The sequence below is a fragment of the Panthera pardus genome, unplaced genomic scaffold, assembly GCF_024362965.1.
Source record: "Panthera pardus isolate Hobbes unplaced genomic scaffold, ASM2436296v1 HiC_scaffold_13, whole genome shotgun sequence".
Lineage (NCBI taxonomy): Eukaryota > Metazoa > Chordata > Mammalia > Carnivora > Felidae > Panthera > Panthera pardus.
Genome location: NW_026526688.1, coordinates 191,578,862 through 191,601,984, shown reverse-complemented (window position 1 = coordinate 191,601,984; position 23,123 = coordinate 191,578,862). Strand labels below are relative to the sequence as shown.

At 42.0% G+C, this 23,123-nt stretch overlaps 1 long non-coding RNA gene across 1 annotated transcript in view; it reads right to left on the bottom strand.

Moving 5' to 3' along the window:
- LOC109269621 (uncharacterized) overlaps positions 1 to 23,123 on the bottom strand; it is a 61,939-nt gene that overhangs the window by 31,729 nt on the left and 7,087 nt on the right. Inside the window, exon 2 of the long non-coding RNA XR_002081170.2 lies at positions 7,138 to 7,314. This is a non-coding gene — a long non-coding RNA (uncharacterized LOC109269621). The remainder of the gene's footprint in view (positions 1 to 7,137; positions 7,315 to 23,123) is intronic.

The following is a 23,123-nucleotide window of genomic DNA, read 5'->3' as shown; positions in this document are numbered from 1 at the left end:
CAATTCTATGTGAGCTTCGTTGACAATGTATACTTTCAAAATATTCTGCAGGCACTGCATTGCCTGTTTCCTAGTGTTTCTTTGGTTTTCAAGAGAAAAAGGAAATTCTTCCAATTATATGAGCCAGGCTTGCCTTTGTTTCCTTGGAAGCCAAGCTTATGGAAACAGGGATCCTGAATCCAGCAATCCTGAGAAACATTCTTCTCAAATCCAAATTAAGGCCAATTAAGTTAAAACCCAGTTTAAGACTTAATGCAAGAAGCCAAGGAGCCCAGCCTTGGGGTTCTAGACCATGCTTTTGTCAAGATGAGTTTCCAGAAAACACTTTTGCATGGAACAATGTCAGCTAATAAATCAAAAGGAAATACAGAATTGGATAATCACCATTGGTCAGCTGATAAGGGCAAGGATTATCAATGATGCTAAGACGTGTAGCCGAAAGATTGATGGGGAATTCGATATTGACCTGATGGCAAAGTATCACTCACAGGCTACAAGCTGGTGACAAAGGGAATGTAACTTTCCAGAGGTGGGGCCAAGCTACCACTGCCTCACTTGTCTCCTGAAGTGATTAAATATGCAGGACACAGCATCGTCCATGACATGTTCTCGACAAAATGTTGATCTTGGATCCACTCAGTGTTTAGTTCTAATTTTCAGCTTAGGCAGGACTTAGAGCAGAACAAGAAAGCTAACACCATGAGGAAGCAATCAGACAATTTAGAAAGAGAAACTTTCAAGCGGACAATGAGCCCCAGTTTCCTGAAACTCCTCCACAAGTCAATGTCCTGGGGAAAAAAAAATAGAGGGAGACTATACGAGATTAAAAACGACTTAAGAAACACAAGAAACAATGTAATGTAGGGGCATTGATGGGATCCTCCTTGAAACAAACCAGCTGTAATATCTGGGGGCAATTAGAGAAATCTGAGAGTGAACTGGCTATTTGATGATCTGAAGAAATTATTATTAATTATATTAGGTGTGAAAATTCTGTGACTATTATGTAGAAAAATGACCTTTGCTTTTTAGAGATGTATGCTGAAGTATTTGTGGTTGAAATGATACTGTGTCTGTAATTTCCTTTAGATTTCAGCACAACGTTATACTTACAACCAATGTGGTGGGTATATGTGGGAAATGTAAACAGTTGTTAAATCCACATAATGGGTATATGAGGGTTCATTAAACTTCCTCCTCTCTACTGCTTCACACTTTCATAAATATTTTTTTTAAGTAAGCTCTATGCCCAAAGTGAGGCTTGAACTCAGGACCCTGAGATCAGGAACTGCATGCTCTACAGACTGAGCCAGCCTATTTTTAGAAATAGGAGCACTCCGCAGGGCTTTGGGCTCTGGAGGAGAGGCACTCGAGTTTCAGCAAGATTCTGCCTGCGGTTGCTTTGAAAGTTCAATGGACACATATTAGAAGGTGGAGGAGGGACCATAAAGTATCTTCCAAACTGAGAAGTCACTTTGAGACCTGAAAACGAAGCAGGCAACTCCATTCCATTTACAGAGTTTTACTTAAGATAACTTACTGGGGCGCCTGGGTGGCTCAGTCGGTTGAGTGTCCGACTTCGGCTCAGGTCACGATCTCAAGGTTTGTGAATTTGAGCCCCGCGTCCGGCTTGCTGCTGTCGGCACAGAGCCCACTTCAGATCTTCCATCCCTCTCTCTCTACTCTCTTCCTCCCCCACTTGCACCCCACTTGCACCCTTTCTCTTAAAAATAAATAAAACATTCAAAAAGTTTTTCAAGTTAACTTACGGACCGAGGGGGTGGGGCAGGTGACAATCCAGCTATTCTCCACAAAGTCAGGAACTTAGTCCACAGATTTTGTAGAACAAGGGGAGGTGCAGAAGTCACTGTAGTGAGGTCAAAGAGTTTAATATGTAACAGACTTCATGGTGCCATCCGTGTGCCAGAGCGGGGGAGGGGCAGAAACTATGTCATCTCTACTAGATATCTGAATAACTGTAGGAAAGATGAGAACAAGCCTCCCTGCATTCCGGTCAAGGCACACATTTACCTCCAAGGGGTCTGGAACGTGTAGCCCCAAGGGAGGTCACTGCTCTGGCACGAACAATATGGAAGGCCAAAGATGGAGTCAGTGTTGCCAACACTCCTACATCAGGGAATCCTGGAATCTCACTGCCCTGAGGGCCTCCCATACCAAGCAAGCATTTTACAGAGGACAAATGGAACTCCAGACAGACAAAGTGACTTTCCCAAATCACGTGGGCAATCTTCCCGCTGCCTCCTCCACCCCATTTCCACTCTACCCAGCACAGTCCTGCAGCCTCTGAGGTTTGGGCCACAGTGAGGAGTGGGGCTGGGCCTGTAGAAGTGCTGCCCTCAGCCTCACCCGGACTCACGGCTCAAAGCAGGGCTGGCGTGCAAGCACTTGCTAAGATAGCGTGTGACTGCGGGAAGGGTAACACAGGGTGTGAGAGCGGGCACCGGATGAGGAAGAGAAATGCTGAAATGCAGCTCCCCTTCTAGGACACTCACTTCACCTCCCCTTCACCAGTTTCTCCATCTGTGAAATGGAACAATGACCCAAAGGGGGGACCTGGGAAAAGAAACTGCCGGTCACAGAGGATGGCACATAGTAAATGTCAAATAAATGCTATTTCTGTCTCCTTGCCTTTCCCTTCACCAAATGACGAGGATCGAGGCGTATAATGAAAAAAAGATGCAGGGTGTAGGGTTGCGTATCTTATTTAGCCGGGGACCATGTTGGAATTTCTCCTGTCCTGCTGTGGAAATTTTCTCACATTTTCTTTGCCTAGAGAAACATTTGGATATCAAAATATGGACCTCATATTAGCTCAGGAAACCAAAAAAAAAAAAAAAGTGGGGGGGGGGAAGGTCTTCATTCTGTGGCTGCAATAAAGGTTTCCTTCTCTAGCGATAATCAACTCTGCATAATTAAAATCGCTCAGACTGCTGAACTAATTTTCAGACGGAGGTTTCTTCCTGTAGCAACACTTACAAGCAAAGTTTCTACTGTGAATGAATTTAATTGTGAGTCTAATTACAATTTTAATGAATATCTCCAGCCCTGCATGTAAACTTGCTCTCCAAGGCTTTGCTATCTGTTAGGGTATTTTAAGGTCTTTTCATTTTTAATATAAAGGAATGTGTTGGCAAAACGAACGTGTAGTAAAGAAATATTCTTTCTGGTTTAGTTTGGTTTTGTTTTGATGATCAAGTGAGAAAATGTAGAATGTCTGCTATTTTAAAGAGCCTTTTCAGTTTGGGTATTTCATCTTTAGTTTCTGTGTTAAGTGTTCTCTTTTCTTAAGGATGGAGAGAGCACCTTGCAACACTTATGCTCCGTTTGCAATTTGGCATGTATTATCTCGTTTCATGAATGTCCAGAAAATTAGAGTTCTAGTTTACCTTGGAGCTTCATCTATTCTGGAAATTCAAGGACATTTTATAAAGAAGCAGGAGAGAGGGAATGTAAAAAAAAAAAAAAAAAAAAAAAATTCCTTCCTTCAAAATATATTGAAAAAGATATAGAACAGCCAAACCAAGTCACTTAAGTAATCAAAGATACCTTTCTTTTATTTTGTTGTTTATTTATTTTTGAGAGAGAGAGTGAGAGACAGAGTGTGAGTGGGGAGAGGCAGAGAGAGAGAGGGAGACCCAGAATCTGAAGCAGGCTCCAGGCGCTGAGCTGTCAGCACAGAGCCCAATTCAGGGCTCAAACCCACGAACCGTGAGATCATGACCTGAGCCAAAGCCGGACACTTAAGTGACTGAGACATCCAGGGGCCCCTCAAAGATACCTCCAAAAAAAAAAAAAGAGAGAGAATAAACCAACAAAATGCCACTTGATTAAAGCCAGCATTTTTTATAATAGGGAAACCTGAACACCACCCAATATCCAACAACAGACCTCAGTGAAATAAAGTGTCATGTGTTTGAGGACAACTTAGGAACATGATATTTTTCTCTCTTTTAACTTTTATTTTTATTACACAAATAATCTAGATTCATTTAAGGCAAATCATCAACTCTAGGTAATTAAAAAGATTCTTTTTAAATGTCGCTTGTGATATAACAACCTAATATTAAGTATTTTTATGTGTGTATATACCATAACTATCCATACATACACATAATACACACATTTATGCATGCATGTGTATGTACATCTATACTACACAAAAACCATTTCATATTGCATTTACTGCTCTGTAACCTGCTTTTATCATTTAAGAACATACTGTAAACAACTTTCCATGTCAGTAATTATGCAACACCAAAACAGACCGCAAGAGAACAGCCCGAAGCCCATGCGAAGCCCTCTAGGCCACCAGCTTGCATTCCTGGTTCTCACCTTTCTCCTGGCCAGATGGTTTGGAGCTTACTCTTCACTCTTGTTGCTGCCCGCCCCCCCCCCCCACCCCCACCGCCTCCACCTAGAAGCCTCTTTCCCTGCCCTTTTGTCTTTACCCCTTTGGCTGCTAGAATGCCCCTCCTTTGTGTTACCATAGAACTGGGGACTTACATCTGGCAGAATCTTGTCTGATCAGCTCAGGACTTAAATTCATGGGACAACTAGCTCCTGATTCTAGGAGTTTCCATGAGCAGCTCTGTTCTTATCACTGTGGAAACCAAGTAAAGGTGACACCCCCAGGAATAAACTCAAATCACTTTGCAACCCCACTGCAGCTGGAAACCCGCAGAAAGAGCACTATAATTTGCAATACTGGCCCCCAGCCTCTAACACCACCAGGAACTCTGCCCCTGCAGCCCCTGCGGTCCCTGGATCCTGGATACATCTGTGCCATCCTCAGCACGGATTCTTTGGGACCCCACATTTTGGGTATCACTGGCTTCTAATTGACAGGCCGTCTGCAGATAGATTTTATTAATTTTTTTTTTGAAGTTTATTTATTTATTTTGAGAGACAGAGAGAGCAAGCAGGGGAGGGACAGAGAAAGAAGGAGAGGGAGAACCCCAAGCAGGCTCTGCCCCGATGTGGGGCTTGAACTCACGAACCATGAAATCATGATCTGAGCCAAAACCAAGAGTCAGAAACTTAACTGACAGAGCCATCCAGGCACCCCTGCAGAGAGATTTTTGCTAACGTGAATGTACCAAAGCTATAAGGGAGTCTGGGGAAGAGACTTCTGGTTTCTACCTTAGGAGGAATAAACTGTACAGAGTGGAATCTTCCAAATAGATGAAGGGTGTTCAAAGGCTCTATATATACAAAAAGAGTCACTAATGTCTACCACTGCAGAAAAATTCCTAAACATCTCATCCTCCAGAAAAGGCTGCGTTGTGCATTTTCAAGACAAATGTTAATTCTAAGTTACAAGTGAAGATAGGTGGACCCCAAATGGTTTGGGTCCTTAAGATCTGGGGGAGTCTTTATTCTGGAAAACCAAGGCTTTTAACTTTAAGCTCTCACCACCTCTCTTGTGGACTTGAGGCGCACCCAAATCCTCCCCACTTGCCTCTGTGTTTAACCTGATTGTGTGCTGTTGAGGGAAACAGTCTTTCCTAAATGCTCCTACTCCTTCCTCCTTGTGTTTATCTTGACCCTGACTTTCCCTCACCACTCCCTAAATGGCCATATGCAAGGGATCATTCTAGAACATGAGTGAAGAGAGCAGGCCACCCTAAACAATGGAGAGGACATGGGAGATTCCTTCCTAGAAACATTCCTTCCAGGCCCCTAAAAACACACAAGAATGGAAAAGGAGCTGGGGACTCAAGCCCGGGTCTAGCTGGGTTCATGCTGTAGTGTGACGGGGTGAAAACACCAGAACAGAAATGAACACAGACAATGGCAAAAACACTTTCATAAAAGAACTTCCGTTTTATTAAATCAGTTTGCTCCTCTCCTAAAACCATATAAATTCTAGGAGGGAGCCAGCAAGTTGTTTCTGGATGAGATTTGATTCTTTTAAGGGTGAAAGTGAGCATAATAAAAACAGAGAAAAGAATAAATTAAGCTTTCCAAATCTAGGAAGGCCTGGGAAAGCAAACAAAGCAGCAAAAATGCAGGATGATTTGACCCCAGCCAACAATGTAGAAAATTTAGATGGGATTAAAAAATATATATCAAGATAAAAAGTAGCAAACATCACTAACGTCACAAATTTCCAAGCAACCGAAATCCGAAATAATAAACCGAAATAATAATAATAATAAAAAAAGTCAGCAACTGTTGTATATGTGGACAATAAGAGAAGCCCAGCTGTGGGCTTTATTTCCGCTATGGCTAAAAGGAGTAAGGGGCTTCATGGAGAAACTGAACAGAGACCAATCAAGGGGTCCAGATGGCATAAATCCTTAGGTCTTAAAAACAAAAAATTAGATAATAAACTTACTGAATCATTGTCATTCTCTTTGTAGGTCAAATAGCAGTACAGTCCCTAAATGCCTTTTATTCAAAGGGGTTTTGTTTTGTTTTTCTTTTCCAGTCTTTTAATATAGGTTGAGGGAAATTTTTCCCGAATGAGACACAGTACGTGCCAATCACCAGCGTCCCAACCGAGATCCAAATCCAGAAAAATTATACAACTTAACATGCCGTCAGGGTAAAGCTTCAAAAAGTGATAATGAGATTTCTCCAAGTTGGACCAGTTTCCAGGTTCTCAGGGAAGGCTGCTTTTTCCATGCGGCACATCGTTGGCTCACACACGGGACTATACACAGGACAACATTGGTTGGAAGGAACCAGCCTTGGTGTCAGGGGATCTGGGGTCAGTCCTCTCTCCCCATCCACGAGCTGGGTGACCTTGGGTGAGTAAATTAACCTCTCTGAGTCTTGTCATCCTGAACTATGAAACCTGGAAAATCAGGCCTATTGTGTCACTCATGTGGAATTTAAAAGTTATAAAATGCCATGAAAACATAAGCTAATGTTATCATTTTTGACTGTTACTATTCTGAGAAAAATCCTGAGATTCTGGGAGCAATGAGAATGATGTTTAGCCCATGCCAGGCACTCTAAAACTTATGCTGGAAAAAATGTTTTGAAATTATAAAAGATAATACTGATTACATTTATGGTAAATTTAAGACATCATAGTGGGGAAAACTATCATTGATTGAGTATCTACTGTGTACCTGACCCTATGCTTAGAGCTTTACATACATACATTACCTGGGCTTTAATCCAATGAAGTTGAATGATATCCCAGCCCCATCCTTCCAAAAGGAGAACTCGGGCTCAGAGAGACTGAGTTATGTGTCCAAGGTCTCATCAGTGGGTGGTTTGGGGAGGTAGGGTCCCACCAGGAGGTCTGAATCCAGAATCTGCCCATTTCAGTGACATCAGGCCCTAGCATGAAAGGCAGAAAGATCAACAAGGCCAATGGAAAACCTTGTATTGATCATATCAATGGAAAGTCAATTAAAATGGAGAATCATCAAAATGATACATGTAAACTGTACATATTTTTACTTTCACTTAATATACATAATATTAATTCATTTAATAAAATCAATGTTTGAAAGTTGATTAGAAAAAGAAACACAGGTTTTGGAGCATATTTTTGAAGCATGTACATTTTTTGTATGTCATAACATAGTTGACTAGCAATTCAATATAACAAACTCCACCCAGGGCCGCTTTGGCTTCTGAATGATGAGATTTGGCCTCTAGATTTGATATCACACGTCCTTTTCCCTGTATTCTTCGTTTTTTGACTTGTCTGTTTCTGTCATAGCCTGAAGGACTTCTTCCCTGATGCTAAGTTTATACTGCAATAAATAGGAATCATTAGTTCATTGTTATATATCATCTGTCTGTAAATCATTGGAACCGCCAATTTGTCTGGGATAGGTTACTAAACCATGTTCTTAATTATTGTCTTGTAGTTCAGAGTTTTTCCAATACTGTCAACCTCAGGCAACATTTTTCCCTTCTCTGAGATTTAGTAAATGTCGAACTGGGAGTTTCACTCCCCACTAACTGCTACTTTGGGGAAAAAAAGAAAAAAATCTCCTTTAACGTTAACAATTTTTAATGATTGTATGTAATCTCTATTCTTGTCTTTTGTTTCTCCTAAAATGAAACTCCAATATTATTTTTAAAAACATTTCATAGCCCTTGATCCCTACCTTGGAACAAAGAAATGCATTCTGTTATAAAAACCTGGCGCTTATTTAAATCACTTTCTTTATTCATAACTAAAACATTCTATAACACGGGCTTTCAAAGTTTTTGCCAGTAATACAAGGCAAGAGAAATTTTACAACAGTTAGAAATTTCCTATCACGTATAACATACATGCCACACTCACACATACATACATATAAGAACAATTCTCATGAAATGCCTTCACAGCACACAATGCACACTGATATTTCCCATTCTGCTTTATTCTATTTCATTTTTTAAAATCTTTCTCCCAGTAAATTTTATGATCCTCCCCCACTAGAATCAAGACCCACAATTTGAAAAACATTGATAAAGAATTAGGTTTCCAGATGTCTATTGTCTTTTTTTTTTTAACTCTTTTTAATGTTTATTTATTTTTGAAAGAGAGAGAGAGAGAGAGCACAAGCAGGGGAGGGGCATAGACAGAGGGAGACACAGAATCCGAAGTGGGCCTTATACTGACAGCCTGGTACAGGGCACGAACTCACGAACCGTGAGATTATGACCTGAGCTGACGTCGGACGCCACCCAGGCACCCCCAGATGTCTATTTTCTTCAAGTGTTTCCTCACAGAATGAATAAATTCATGGGGCAAAAAATATCAATTTATAGAATAATTCAGGGTCTGTCAACACTGATTTTTGTGAAGAGTTCCTATCTCGAAAAAAACAATTTATATCTCTTAAATCTTGGATACTTTTACTTTTGCCACTAATAAAAAGTCAGAATTTGGAATTCCAGAAGCATTGCCATGGGCAGCTGCTGAGAATCTTTGCTGGGACTTCATACATACTGGCACTCGCTTCACCTTTTCTACCATGGTTTCTGGAAAACACCTTATAATTTAGAACTGTTTCAACTCTATTGGAGAGTTTTTCCCTAAGAAAATTTTCCCTATTGATAAGTGACTTCAACTCCTCTGTAAATTTTCAAGCAGCAGATTGATCCACAGGTAATTTGTGCACTCCAGGGCCCAATGCCTGGGTAGCACGGCTTTTTTCTACGTAGAAGTCATCCATCAACTGCTGTAAAGCTTTCAGAGAGGCCAATCTTTTGGTGCAGGGCCAAGGCCTTTTCTGTAACTATTGGTCCACAAATCGGCATTCTGTGTATTTTTTCTTGCATGAGAAAACACCAATAATATATCAGCTCTGATAATTAGTTTTAGGATATGTCTTTAAAGTAGAATAAGAATTTAAACATACTTGGAAAGCCATATGATTAGAGTCCTTCTAGATGCTACAGAGTTCCCCTAAACTTTTACAATTATCTTACCACATGTCATTTGATTCTAGTTCCTTCTTAAGCAGCATTCCCTAAAATCTAAATTATTCAACTGGATTTTCATAGAAACAACCCTTTTTATTATTTTCACACCCATAATGTATTGGCTTATGTAACATTTAATTACATCATTCAATGATAATAATAAGTGGACATCGTGTACACAAAATTAGAGAAAGTATAACTGACTCCTTTTTTCAATGTTTACTTATTCATTTTTGAGACAGAGGGTGTGAGGTGGGGGAGGGGTAGAAGGAGAGGGTGACAGAGAATCCCAAGCAGGCTCCCCGCTGTCAGCGCAGAGCTCAATGCAGGGTTCAAACTCAGGAGTCATGAGATCATGACCTGAGCCAAAACTAAGAGTTGGACACGTAACCAACTGAGCCACCCAGTGCTCCCAACTGACTCTTGATAAGCATACAACTCAGGTGGGAGAATTAGTGCATCTAGACTCCAGCAAGAGGTCTACTGGCAATGAGCATTCAGAGCGTGGTTTGCAGAAGAAATGGAAAGCATTGGGCAATCCAAGAGTAGGTTAAGAAGATATGGGTTAAGAGAGCTTCTCTGTCCCACAGTAAAGGAACAAAGCCATGTGGGAAGAGGTCAAGAAGATCCTAAGACAAGGGGCACCTGTGTGGTTCAGTCGGTTGAGCGACCAACTTCGGCTCAGGTACTGATCTCACAACTCGTGAGTTCAAGCCCTGTAATGAGCTCACTGCTGTCAGCACGGAACCTGCTTTGGATCCTCATCGTCCTCTCTCTGCCCCTTCCCTTCTCTCTCTCTCTCTTTCTCTCTCTCTCAAATAAATAAACATGAAAAAAAATCCTTAAGATTCTTTCTAAAAAAAAAAAAGAAGAAGAAGAAGGATGTCCCAAAAGAATTAAAGTCTTGCCACTCAGGAGGTGCAAGCCCAGGGTATTAAGGGTTAGGGGAGAAAGGGGGTGTGAAATAAAGAAAGATACTGAACATCACAGTACAGTGCAGCACATAGCTGGCAACTCAAGAGGCAGGTTTACTCACCTTGCAAGATTTCTCTGGAAAGTTCGCGAAGACAAACTACATCTCTGGGCAACCCAAAAAAGGGCAAAAGGGGTTGAAATTTATTGACCTTGCTCCTCTCTCTAATCTGCTGGCTTCCACTAGTGCAGGGTCACCCCACAGTGAGTTGATTCCTCTATACCTCAAGTGCATCTTCCAGCCCCTCAGCATCCAATCAAGAAACCAGATCCCATATCCAAACAGTAGGACTTTTCAGCCTCAGCCTCAGAAGCTTGAAAGGGGAGGGGCTTAGCATGTGATGCATAAAGGTGATGCAAGTCCGGGGCTTCAGTTCAGACTCCAACCAGCTCAGGGATCTCATAAGGATGCCAGCAAAGGAGGGGATGACATTATCCAGAAAGTGTGCAACCACATGGGAAAGAAGGAGGTGCTCGAGAGAATCTGAGAAGGCACAGAAGGTTTATGCCCAACACAGGAAGCTTGACAGAGAAAGCTTGGCATTTTAAAGGACAGAGAATCGAAGTAAGGATGTTCCAGGTAGAAGGAATGGTGCATTTTAAAAGACCCAATGGGAGGAGGAGGGAGATAAACATGATAAACTGGGTGGCTCAGTCAGTTAAGCAACCAACTTTGGCTCAGGTCGTGCTCTCACAGTTCCTGAGTTGGAGCTCCACATGGGGCTCTCTGCTGTCAGCGTGGAGCCTGCTTGGAATTCTCTGTCCCCCTCTCTCTCTGATTCTCTCTCTCTCTCTCTTTTTCTCTTCTCTCTCTCTCAAAAATAAATAATTAAAAAAAATTTTAAGACCCAATGGGAGGAAATAGTATGACCTTTTAATGGAGTGCAAACAGTAACATGCGGCTGGCATATGGGGAAGTATCAGAGAATGAGAGCAGGGGAAAAACTCAGCAGGTCAGATGATGGCAGCCCCATCACACTACTGATTTCCAGAGAGCACACTGTCAGCTGAAACCCCTGTCTCGTTATCTTTTCCCCACATCCAGACCCAACTAGCACCCAGCCATCCTGATTCCTAGTTCTCATCCACTACTCTACGTGCCCACTAGTGAATACCCTCCCCAAGACAGGGGTGCTTGGGGAAAAGATGGAATACAGATAAGGCTTAGAGAAAATAAAAACTGTTCATTTCTCCCAAATAGTGCAGCCTACATATTTCACAGAATTAATGTTGACAGAATCCACAGAGTTTAGGGAAAAGCAAGAGCCAGAGCTCATATGATTTCTTCCAGCCATTTCAGAGCTCGCAATTTCTCTGCCATTGGTAACCTACCGTGGAGAATTCATTTCATGCCTGTCTACTCTGGTAAAACCTTGGAATGAATTGAATTGTTACAAAAAGGTGAAAATTAGGAATGCCAAGAGTCATTTGATGCAGCTAATTAGCAGTCATCATATCTGCAGTTTTGCACGTGCTCCTGACTTTCTTTACCTGTAAACTTAGTTTCTGAAGTTGTGTCTGATCAAAGAATTGTGAGAAACCCCTTTGCCTGTTGTCAAGGAAAAGGTCTTATCTCTTTACACTGGAGCATTAGAGAAAAATATTCACTTTCAAGTGATCTTTCTGTTATTGGAATTATTTTGATCAAACTAAAAACCTGTAAGCTAGAATTTAGTTCAACTACGTGCTGGGTGCAGAGGATAGAGAAATGAAAGAAATGGAACTGCCCTTCCAGTGGCTTCCACTGCATGTAGATTAATGCTCCTCTATTTTACTACAATAAGAAAAGTTTGGGGGGAGAGGGGGAAGACCAAGCTCCTTGTGTGGGTGGGCGATGTCCTACCTCTCTGACCTTATTTCCACGTATGTTCCCATCACTCAACATACCGCCTTAGTGGTCAGCTCTCATTGTTTCGAACCCATCATGCCTGCTTCCAACTCTAGGACTCTGCATTTGCTGTTCCCACTGCCTAGGATGCTCTCTTCCCCCCTCCCCTACCCCAAGGACTTCACAAAACTTCATTCCTTCATGAAGTCATATATCAGATTGAAATTCACCTTCTCAACAAGTCCTTCCTTGACCTACATGTATCATTTAAGATATTTTCAGCAAGAAGTAACAAAGAAGACCCAGCCAGAAATAGTGAAAACAAAGCTTCACACAACATATAGCACAAGGGAAGGATAGTTCTGTGGTTGGATAAGTCATTGGCATTGGGACTTCATCAAAGACCTAGGTCCTTTCCAACTTTCCACTCTGAGACTTCAAGATGCCAAAAACGCTCCCTTTGGGGTCACAAGTTCTATACATCATGAGGACACAATTGTGTTCACTGAAGAAGATAGACATTTTTCTCTATGCAGTTCTGATGAGCAAGAAAAATCTATATTGGAGGCCTCCCAACTGCCAACTCTCTGACCATACTGGCCAGGACTTAGTTTTACTCAAACTAATCACTGGCAAGAAGGAAGAGACAACCATGACGGACATTGGGAAGGCTCTGGGGCAAGGTCATATTCTTATGATGACCAGAGGGTAAGCACCCAGAGAAAATCAAAGTTGTGCCAGCAAGAACAAGGAGGAAGGCTAGGGTTGGAGCAGGAATGGCTATTAAAAGACAATCAGAGGGGATGAATCACTGGAATCTACTCCTGAAATCATTGTTGCACTATGTACTAACTTGGATCTAGATTTAAAAATTAATTAATTAATTAATTTAAAAAGATAGATAAATAAATAAATAAATAAATAAGTAAAGGACATTCAGTAGTGACTACAACATCCAATGTTACATAGCCCCAGGCACTCACTCTTTAGCACAAGGAAGCTTTCATTTCTATATGGAACTGAGTTCAATCTCATATTTCTCTTGTCCACTTATTCATTTATTATCTGATACACCCATGCAAATGTAAGCTTCAGGAGGACAAAGGTGTTGACCATTGCCTCACAAGGCTATTCCTGGCACCAGAAAAATGCCTGACACATAGTGGCACACAAAGAATATTATTGAATGAGCGCATGCATGAATGTACCCATGTACGTACCTGTTCTGCCTTTGTACCCTTTGTGGTAGTTTGGTATTCAACTTGACAATCAGAAAAACCCACCAAAACTAAAGCACTTTGATAACCATGACCTTGGGAGACGGTCACTGAGCTCATAGAACCCGTCTTTCCTGATTTCAACAAACCTTCACAGGAACTCAAAACAGAGTGCAACATATTTCTCCTACATTTCTCCAAGCCCTGAAGAACTTGAAAATCCATCCCTCCTCTCAATTCTCACTGTCACTCTCTCAGTTAGGTCATGTGAAATAAACTCTAATATCCTTGCCAACTCAACTTTATATGATGCTTTGACTCCTATTTCCTTATTTTCCAGGACTCAGCATTAAAACACAGCTATCAGAAAGGGATGGAGTTCATTATCATTTTGAATTACCATAATATCAAGAACATACTTCATTTCTGCTTTTTCTATCCTCACTAAGGTTACATTTGAGAGGACAAGGAGGAAGAAAAGACAGTTTAAGCTGTTACTTTAATTGGCCATTTCTTAGCAGTGGAAGAAAAGGTAGAACATAGCTCAGGGTTTTTTAGCTTGATACTCAGCCAATTGTGCAGAGTCCAATCCTGTAAAAAATCCATCAATATATAAAATAAATGAAACAAAGAGAGTCCAACATCTTTTATGATATGGGGATGTTAGCCATGGAGAACTTTTTGCTTTCAAACATATATCATAATTATTGAGATGATGTTAAAAGAAAATTTATGGACAACATGTGATACCTCCTTTGGTCTCCCAATCAGAAAATTCCATCTATCCTCTGAATTCCCAGAACACTTGATATGGTACATTCATTCTCATCCTCTCTAGTACGTGTTAAATTATTTCTAACTTTATTAAATCTCCCCTACTCACCTGTGAGCTCACTGAAGGCAAAGCCTAAGTGTATTAGGGAGTCTTAACTCATTGGGGTCACATACATGAAATGATCATTCTCTTTTCCAATCACTGCTTTCAGCCATACTCTGTTGAAGCCCTGTCTTCCATCCCTTGATGATGATTGGGTAGAATACATCACTTCGTGGTTACTTTCAGTAATTAAAAGTCCTTTCTACTTTAAAATTTCAATTTCACCTCGAATGCAAAACTACCCTCCTCCGTCCTATGGGATGGACACACGGTTTGAAAGAAATTGAGGGAGAGGGTGTTTGATCTAATTTTTCACTTCCTCCCTCTTCTCCCTCAAGACAGACCCTTAGCTCTTCAATAGTTGGGACTAGAGAAGACATGGGAGGAACAGGAAAGGGGTAAAGGTTTCCTTACTCAACTAACATGGTTGAATCCTCTCATTTGATTTGCTGCTTTTAACCAGAAAACCACCCTTTATGTGGAGGGTGTTTATGTGCTGACTCTCCTAAGTGGCTCCCTCCAGGGCCCTGTGAAGTCTCCCCTTCTGTGAAGCACAGATCTCTTCCATGGGAAACATGGATTGCCTCTCTGGCCCCCCACTCAGCTCCTACTGGTGTTGCAGTCTCCCTATCAGTAAACAGCCTGAGTTGATCCATCCCAGCTTGCTGTGCAGCATCTTCTCAGTCTCCAGGAAAACTACAACATGGGGCATGCCAATGATGAGAGTGCTGATTGCCTGGTTGTCAGCCTTTCCTAAGCCTTGCCAACTCATTCCCATTCCTTTTTCTTCTACTCAAGAGGCAGACCCACTACCAAAGAACAGATCTAACTAAGGACCAAGATGACCATTACCACTTCTTATGGCTAGCCCCAATCCTACAAGGGACTCTGGTGATTCCTATCATTTGACTTTGAGGGGGAAGGTGGGGATAGTCACTTCTCACCTGAACACTCTCCATCAGCACAACTCATGGGCTCTCTCCCTTCTACCTCCCCATCCTCTCCTTTATAGTCTGGGTGAGGAACCAGGGAGGGGTTTTGGTGAGGTCTGTCTTGTCCCCTGTGAGGAGTGCTAGCAGCTCTTTTTAGGTTGATGGAACCGCTGCCTCTTTGCCCTCTACTCTGGACTTGAGGTAGTTCTTCTACAGCCACAGGATGAAGTCCTGCTCAATATCCTCTCCCACAGTATAAATCTTCTACTACTGCGTAACAGATTGTTACAAATCCTAGGCTTGAAATAACATACATCTACCATCTCACAGTTTCCATGGGTCAGGAGTCTGGGCACAGTTTATCTTGGACCTCCACTCAGGCTTTCAGAAGGCTACAATAAAGCCATCAGCTCAGCTCTATTTGTATCTGGAGGCTTGACTGGGGAAGAATCTCCTTGCAAACCTACTCAAGTTTTCACAAAAATTCATTTCCTTGCAGGTGTATGATTCAGGTCCATGTTTTCTTGCTTTCTGTCATCCAGGGGCCGGGACTGGTCCTCAGCCACCCTCAGTTCCTTGCCACATGGGTCCTCTATAGGCCCTCCCACAAACTGCAGATCGCTTCTTCAAAACCAGACAAAGTATCTCTCACTCCAATCTGCTCAGACTTTTATATAACTTAACACAATGGTGGAAATGATTACCATATTCTGCATATACCAGCCTTACCATATTCTGTTGTCTGAAGAAGTCACAGGTGCCACCCACACTCCAGGGGAGGGGATATACAAAGGTGTATTCATTGGGGGCCCCCTTTGGGCATGTCCACTGCATGTAGGCTTCCCTCCTTCCTTCAATATGTAGATGGCCTGATATGTATAAATCACACCATGATGAGTGAAACAAAAATGATTAAGGCAAGCCCCTATCCTCAAGAAGGTCATATACAAGTGGAAAACACAGTCCTGGGAATGGCTAAATTGTAGCTTGTAATAAATGCCTGCATGTAGTTATATACAAAGCACCATCCAGAGCCAGGAACACTAATTTTACAGACTGAAGATGGGAAAAGTTCACAGAGGAGGTGCTGTCTGCATAGGCTTTTGAAAGAGGAAGGGGACCCGCAACGTTTAGCACAGTGCTTTACCTATATCGGGCACTAGCAAATGTGTGTTGAATAAAAAGCTAACACACGTGAACAAAGAACTAATTTTCCAAATGAGCAGAGTGAAGACTTAAGGAAACACCTGACATCACAGCAATTCCAACACAAAAAATTGTGTAGGGTTGGTGTCGAAGGTCAAACTGGCCACATACTGCACAGGCCTTAAGAACTTCAAAGCCTTGAAAAGTCAGCCTCCTCATTCTATACCTGTGAAGCAGCATGGGTGCCCAGAGAGTACAGAGCAGAGGGACATGGTCTTGGGTTGAAGGACAGGTGAGTACAAGGATGGAGGTCAGGGCAAGGGCTCACCCATCAGAGGAGAGAAGAGGGCAGAGCTGTCCAGGACTACAGCTAGACAGGTGGTTCTAGACAAGTGAAATGCAGACAGTCGTCCACTTCTAAAAGTTGTATTTTCAGACAACCTTCCTGTTCATAGAGCACACACCAACACCATAACTGCCTTTGATCTACCCAGGAAAGACTTTCCTCCATGAGCTGACAAATGAACACTTTGAACTATTTAATACTAGCACTTGCCAAGGTCCATTCTAACAATGTCACCACCTTGGGCTGTACAGTAGTGTTTAATGCATAAATATAAGTGCAATATTGCAAAGATCTTCAAACGGGTTCTGGAGAGCCCTCAGGGGGGCCTCTGAGATCCTGTGTTCCTCTCCCCTTTCCAATCGAGATCACTCCATTTCTGTATGTTTTACAGACTGGGATCCTGGGAAGACTTTATTTGAAGAGAATTCCATTGTTTGTTTGCTTGTGTTTTTCCACCAAACCACTGTGTTATTACATTTTGTCCTTTTCTTAATAAAAATGGGAAATTGGAAAACGGTCTTGACACAAGTGAGAGAAAACATAAGCCTCATAAACATATTACAATCAAAATTAAGATGGAAATCTTTAAGATCACCCAGAGCAGCCGAGCTTCATTTCAATTCAATGTTTAATGAACGTATCATGGGCCAACCAGACATGTGATTAATTGTGAAGGGAAAGAAGTGAAAGATTAACGTACAAAATATCATCAATAATGTATTGTTGAAGATTATGACTAAAACTAAAGATGTAATTAGGGGTTTTATGATATTTCAAGCTCTCTGGAATGGGGCTCTCACCACGACACGAATGTCTGTATCTTTCACACATTTAAGGTTAACACATACATGTTTTTTAGCAATGCGTATGTGTGTACAAACCAGAAGACTATTTGCAAAACCAAAAGTGTTTTCATTAAACTCATGAGTTAATGGCTGCCTCCAGCAATGCATCTTGAATATTTTCATCATCTACAATATACAACATATCTTTTCTTTTGGTTGTAGTTTTACTTTCAATATCCATCTCATAAGGTTGGTTTCGATCCAAATCTGTTTTCTTTAATTCTTAATTCTGGCCTTTGTTTTAGCTAAGAATTTTAATCACTCTAACAAATCAAGAAAAAAAGTTTCAGAAATTCATGGCAAATATCTCTAACACTGGTCCTATTCTCCTTTCCTTCTTGTTTCATTTCAAATTATTCAAGTATAGAGAATTTCTGATCACCACAATAAGAAGCCAATAACAGTGTAGGAGCTTGTTATGAGGAAATACATCTAATGGAGATCTACTTTGCCTTGGCAGTGAGAAAAACAAATATTAAGACAAATAGAATCATTGTGCAGAAGCATGATCTCCCCTTCAAACATTACGAAAATGAGAAATCTAAGAAGCCTTAATGGGCAAATATTTGGATGGGAAGCATCATAAAACCTACTTTTCCAGAATTCCACTGCCTTCCTATGTCCTGCATTTCTTTGCTTCCTGAGTCCTTTCAACAAATAGCCTGTCTCTCTGGAAATATTCAGCAATACAACAAACAAGCATAAAACACCTATCATGGACATTACACTGTCCTAGGTGCTATGTAAGATCCAGAGCTGAGCTTATCTGAGAGTTTATAGTGTATCAGGGGAGCTAATTCATGTAATCTAACAAAATGTAAAAATATACAAGTACTTAAAGAGAGAAAAAGATGAGTTTTTTTTTTTTTTTGAGAAGGTAACATTTGAGCTGGTTTTGAAATATTGGTAAGATTTAGACTTGCAAAGATGAAGGCATCCCTAGAAAGGGAACTCATGAATAAACATGCCAAAATGATAAAGCACAAAATAGTTCAGAAAATGAAACCCAGAACTTGGGCTTTGCAAACTGAAAGACTCAGTTTCAAACCCTAGCTGATTAAGCCAATTCAAACATCTTCTTAGAAGGCACAAAGGACTCTTTCCTCCGGGATGTTGAAACATGACGTTGGGATGCAGACATGACTTCTGCATGTTGAGGCAGCATGTTTTATCCCACACTGCCTCATTCTTTCCCTCCCACCCTGTGCTATGTTTATGCTTAGTTACTGACACATACAAAGCCACCTGCCCAAGGGCATCCATGTTTCAGAGCCTGGATTCAAACTGAAATCTCTATCATTTCAAAGCCTCCGCTCAGCCAAGATCAAGCTGCCCACATCCCCTTACCTCCCCCACTAGAATCTGTCTCCTTGACTTTTAACTATCCTGGGAGCCCAGCATCCACGCATCCCACCCACACCTTGCTAGGCAACCAGCAGCTCTGGGAAAAAAGAAGAAGCTCAAGCTTCATTCTGCCAATTGGCCTTTGTTCTTTCTACTTCTTGGTGCAATTTTAAGTCACAAACAAATCAGTAGCCACCCCATGCATTGCCTCCACCTAAACTTCTCATCTGTGTCAATTTATAATAACATATGGAAAATGCCAACTGAACCGAACATTCAACATCTTGAACCCAGTAAAACAAGAAAAAAAATGTAATATCACAATGACCTACGTTACTATGATACATCAAGATATATTCAACCACCATTTGGGAAATATTTCCTCCCATGGCAGGGAAGAGAAAGTGAACATCCCCCTTGCCAATGAGTGATGGGCTACTGCATAGTGAGAGAAGTCACCTTCTGTGACTATGTGTGAAGCCATGAAGTCAGCCCCTTCCAGGTTTCATTAACATGGTATCTTAGCTCAGGCTGCTGTAACAAATTACCACAGAGTGGCTGGCTTAAACAACAACGTTTATTTCTCACAGTTGTGGAGATTGGTAAGTCCAAGATCAGGGTGCTGGCAGGTCCCGTGTCTGATGACAGCCCTCTCCCTGGTTTGCAGATAGTCATGTTCTGGGGTAGCCTCACAGAGCAAAGAGCAGAGAGAAAGAGACCAAATTCTCATCCATGAGGACACCACTCACAGATCTAGCACCTCCCAAAGACCCCGCTTCTTAATACTATCCCATCCAGTTAGGATTTTAACATGTGAATTTGGAGCAGACACATATACTCAGTCCATAACATGTGGTCTTTGCAATCACTCTATAAGGAAGGTTGTTTTCATCTTGTTTGCGTGTGAGGACTCTTCAGCTCAAAGCAGTTAAGTGATATGCCTAGAGTCATATCACAAATTAGTTACCAAGCAAGAAGCAGAAATTCAAACTTGGCTTTGTTAAAGCCTAACTCCTAACCTCTTGTTCCTGTATAGAGATATGTCCCAGTGCGGGTCCTTCAGAATCCACTCCACAGTGTCTCCCCATCTGACCTCTCCTTTCCAAACTCGGCTCTTTCTACCCTAAGCTCTCTAACTTGCCAAGATTTGAGTGCTCACAATGTGCTAAGTACTGTTCCCAATTATTTAAAATCACTTAATTTTCACAACAGCCTGATGAAGTGGGCGGAGCTGGTGCTCATATATGAATTGTATCCATCCTGATGGGTCAGCGCCATTCATGCCAACCAGTTCCTATATACTTTTAGTATCACTCCTGGAATGCACACTATAATTATGCCTGCCTACGAGATGGGAAAGGTGAGGCTGAGAGAGGTAAGGTGACACAGCCAAGGCCACATGGTTGGGAAGTGGCATCAGCAAGATTCAAACCCAGGTCACTTTGGTGGCAAAGCCCATCCCCACACCTCACTCCACATTTCTCTGAGGCCTCTGCCTATTCCAACGGGGCCTGCATTCAAATAGCTCATCTGCTTGTCATGAACTCAGACGAACAGGGAGCTTCTGTGAGCTTATATTTCCTCATCTGTACAATGGGGCTACAACGTCCAACGCAAGTATTTGCCATGAGGTATACATCTAAATACAGTCACGAGCATGGCTGCCTTTGACAGTCACTGAATTATTATTGGTGGTGGTGGTGGTGGTGTTACTTGTTATTGTCATTTCAAAAAAAAACTTCAAAAGGCATTTCAGACTCCTTATGACCTATTTACCTCATTGTTCCTCAAACCTAATGTCTTCCTGGGCCCCTATCAACAATCACATAAATAGGAAATGTGTTTCCATTTTCATGCTCCTGATCACATTGGTCTCAGTCTGCCTTTCCCATCTCTCTACCTATGGAAAAAGTTCCTAATAAATGTCCAACTCAGTGTCAATGCCACCTTTCAAAAGAAGCTTTCTCCAATCCCACCACCAGAATTAATCATCTTAAATTACCAGTGCACATCACTTTTATCTCCAATGAACAATTTTTTTCATTTACTTTTCATTCATTCATCTCCCAAAGGGTTACAACCTCATTCGTTCATGTCTGCATCTCCCACAATATCTAACTGAATACATAGAAGAGAGAAAAGGAAGAGAGGGAGTGAGCAGAGAAGAGATGGTTCAGAGATGAGCCCAATGGGGGATAAGATAGACAGATGCTGGGCAGAGCCCAGAGAGGATGTCTGGCAGGCCAGAGCTGTTGTGTCACCAATATCCTGGGTGTCATGCATTAAAATAAACCTTGTGGGCTCTAGTCAGCCATGTGGATACTAATTAGCTGGGTGATTTTAATCAAGTCAGTTTACCTCTCTGGGCCTTGGTATCTTTAATTGTAAAATGAAAGAAATGCACTAAGTCTCAAGGGACTCTTCCAAGACTGAATTCCATGCATCCATGCCCCACCTCCAGACACACTGCCATCACACATAAGCTTGCAATGATCATAGTGTGGTGTCACTGCCTGGCTCCTCCACGAAACTCTGAGCTCCTGCAAGAGATGTATCGTGCAGTGGATCTTGTTGGCTACTGCCTCCTTTTCACTCAGCATTATTTTGCTGAATGTATGAATGAATGATCTGAAGGAATGAAGAGTTCCAGCAACCCCAGAGCAGAAATCTGGACCCAGGAAGAATTGGTATAGCAGTGATTTTATGGCTCCTGGTGACAGAGTTGGATGTGAACAGGCTGCCCATATTTCCCAGTTTGCTGGGACAGTTCCAGTTTTTGTCTATTGTCCTAGTGAAATTATTATAGCATCTCCTTTTTTCCTCACAAGGGTCCCCATTGGATGATAAGTTAAACGGTCACCCAGGAATGAGGGAACTTAGTGTTTTCAGTACTGACCATGCACCAGATGCCTCGATCAGCCATTCTCCATGCATGTTCTTTTTCAATCTACCTCAGAACCCTTAATATGAATGTTATTATCCCCATTGTCCAGATAAAGAAATTGAGGCTCAGTAAGTTGATACAAATGGCTGAAAACCTCAGAGCCACTAATAAGTAAAACTAGACTCATGTCCCAGACTGCCTGAATCCAAAGCCCTGCACTTTCTATGCTGCCATGTGGTTGGATCATGGGGAAGATTAGGAAATGAGAAAGGTCGTGGTTCTCTAGACTCAGGGTGAGATTTCTCCCACTCTTAGCTCTTTTGTTACATTCCCTCTATTTCTAATTTCTTTCTCCACTCCCAAACCCCAGGATGGCCACAGTTTCAATTTTGGTGAAGTGGTCACATCTCTCCTCTTTCCATCACTCTTTTTCTGCTACCTTAGGAGACTAAAGCTGTAAGAGAGTACTGTGCTCTATAACTCAGAGAGAAGGAGCCACAATGTTGTTGAGTATAACACATGGCAGGAGTTAATATTCATGGTGCAAGAGAGGATGTGTGCAGAGAAAGCAGACTCAGAGGCAGAGCAGCACTGGGGTTTCTCCCCAGACGCAGCTACAATGGAGAAGGACGTGGGCTTTGTGAGTCCACCTGTGTGAGTTTGAGTCCCGATCAACCACTTCTGCCTATTTGACGTTAGGCTAATTAGGTAGCCGTTCACAGCCTCGGTTTCCTCATCAATAACCACCCATTGCCACTTGGTCAGAAGACTTGTTCTCACCAGCAACTGGTTGACAGGGACAGTGCAGTTAAAGCTTAGGGTCTTAGGGCTCCCCTGCCCATGAACGAGATTCCCCGGGGCAAATCCTCTGTCCTCTCCCTGGTTTCCAATGCATCCTCTGGCTAGAACCCAAAGACTCTTGAACCTCCCTCCCTCCAATCTCTCCACCATCTTTCCTGGTCACCCTCTCATTCTGAGTTCGTGGCAATGGCCTTCTGCTTTGCCCTTCTCCCTTCCCTCCACCAATTTATTCTCCACTCGGATTCCAGATGGATTTCTTTTAAAGTGCAAATCTATTCATATCACTTGCCTACTTAAAATTCTCCAGTCGTTTCCTCTTGCCCTCAGAATCAGTTCAAACTCCTTGGAGAGAATTACACAGCCAGGGTGCCCTCACCCCATCATTTCCTGCTCTCCAGCCAGAGTGAACGTCTCTTGGTTCCATTAAGGGGCCACACTCACCCTTGCCTCAGGGTTCTCATGATATTTTTCTCTGTTCCTGGAATGTTCTTCTTTCCTGCCCATCCTCCACCACGCTCACTCACTC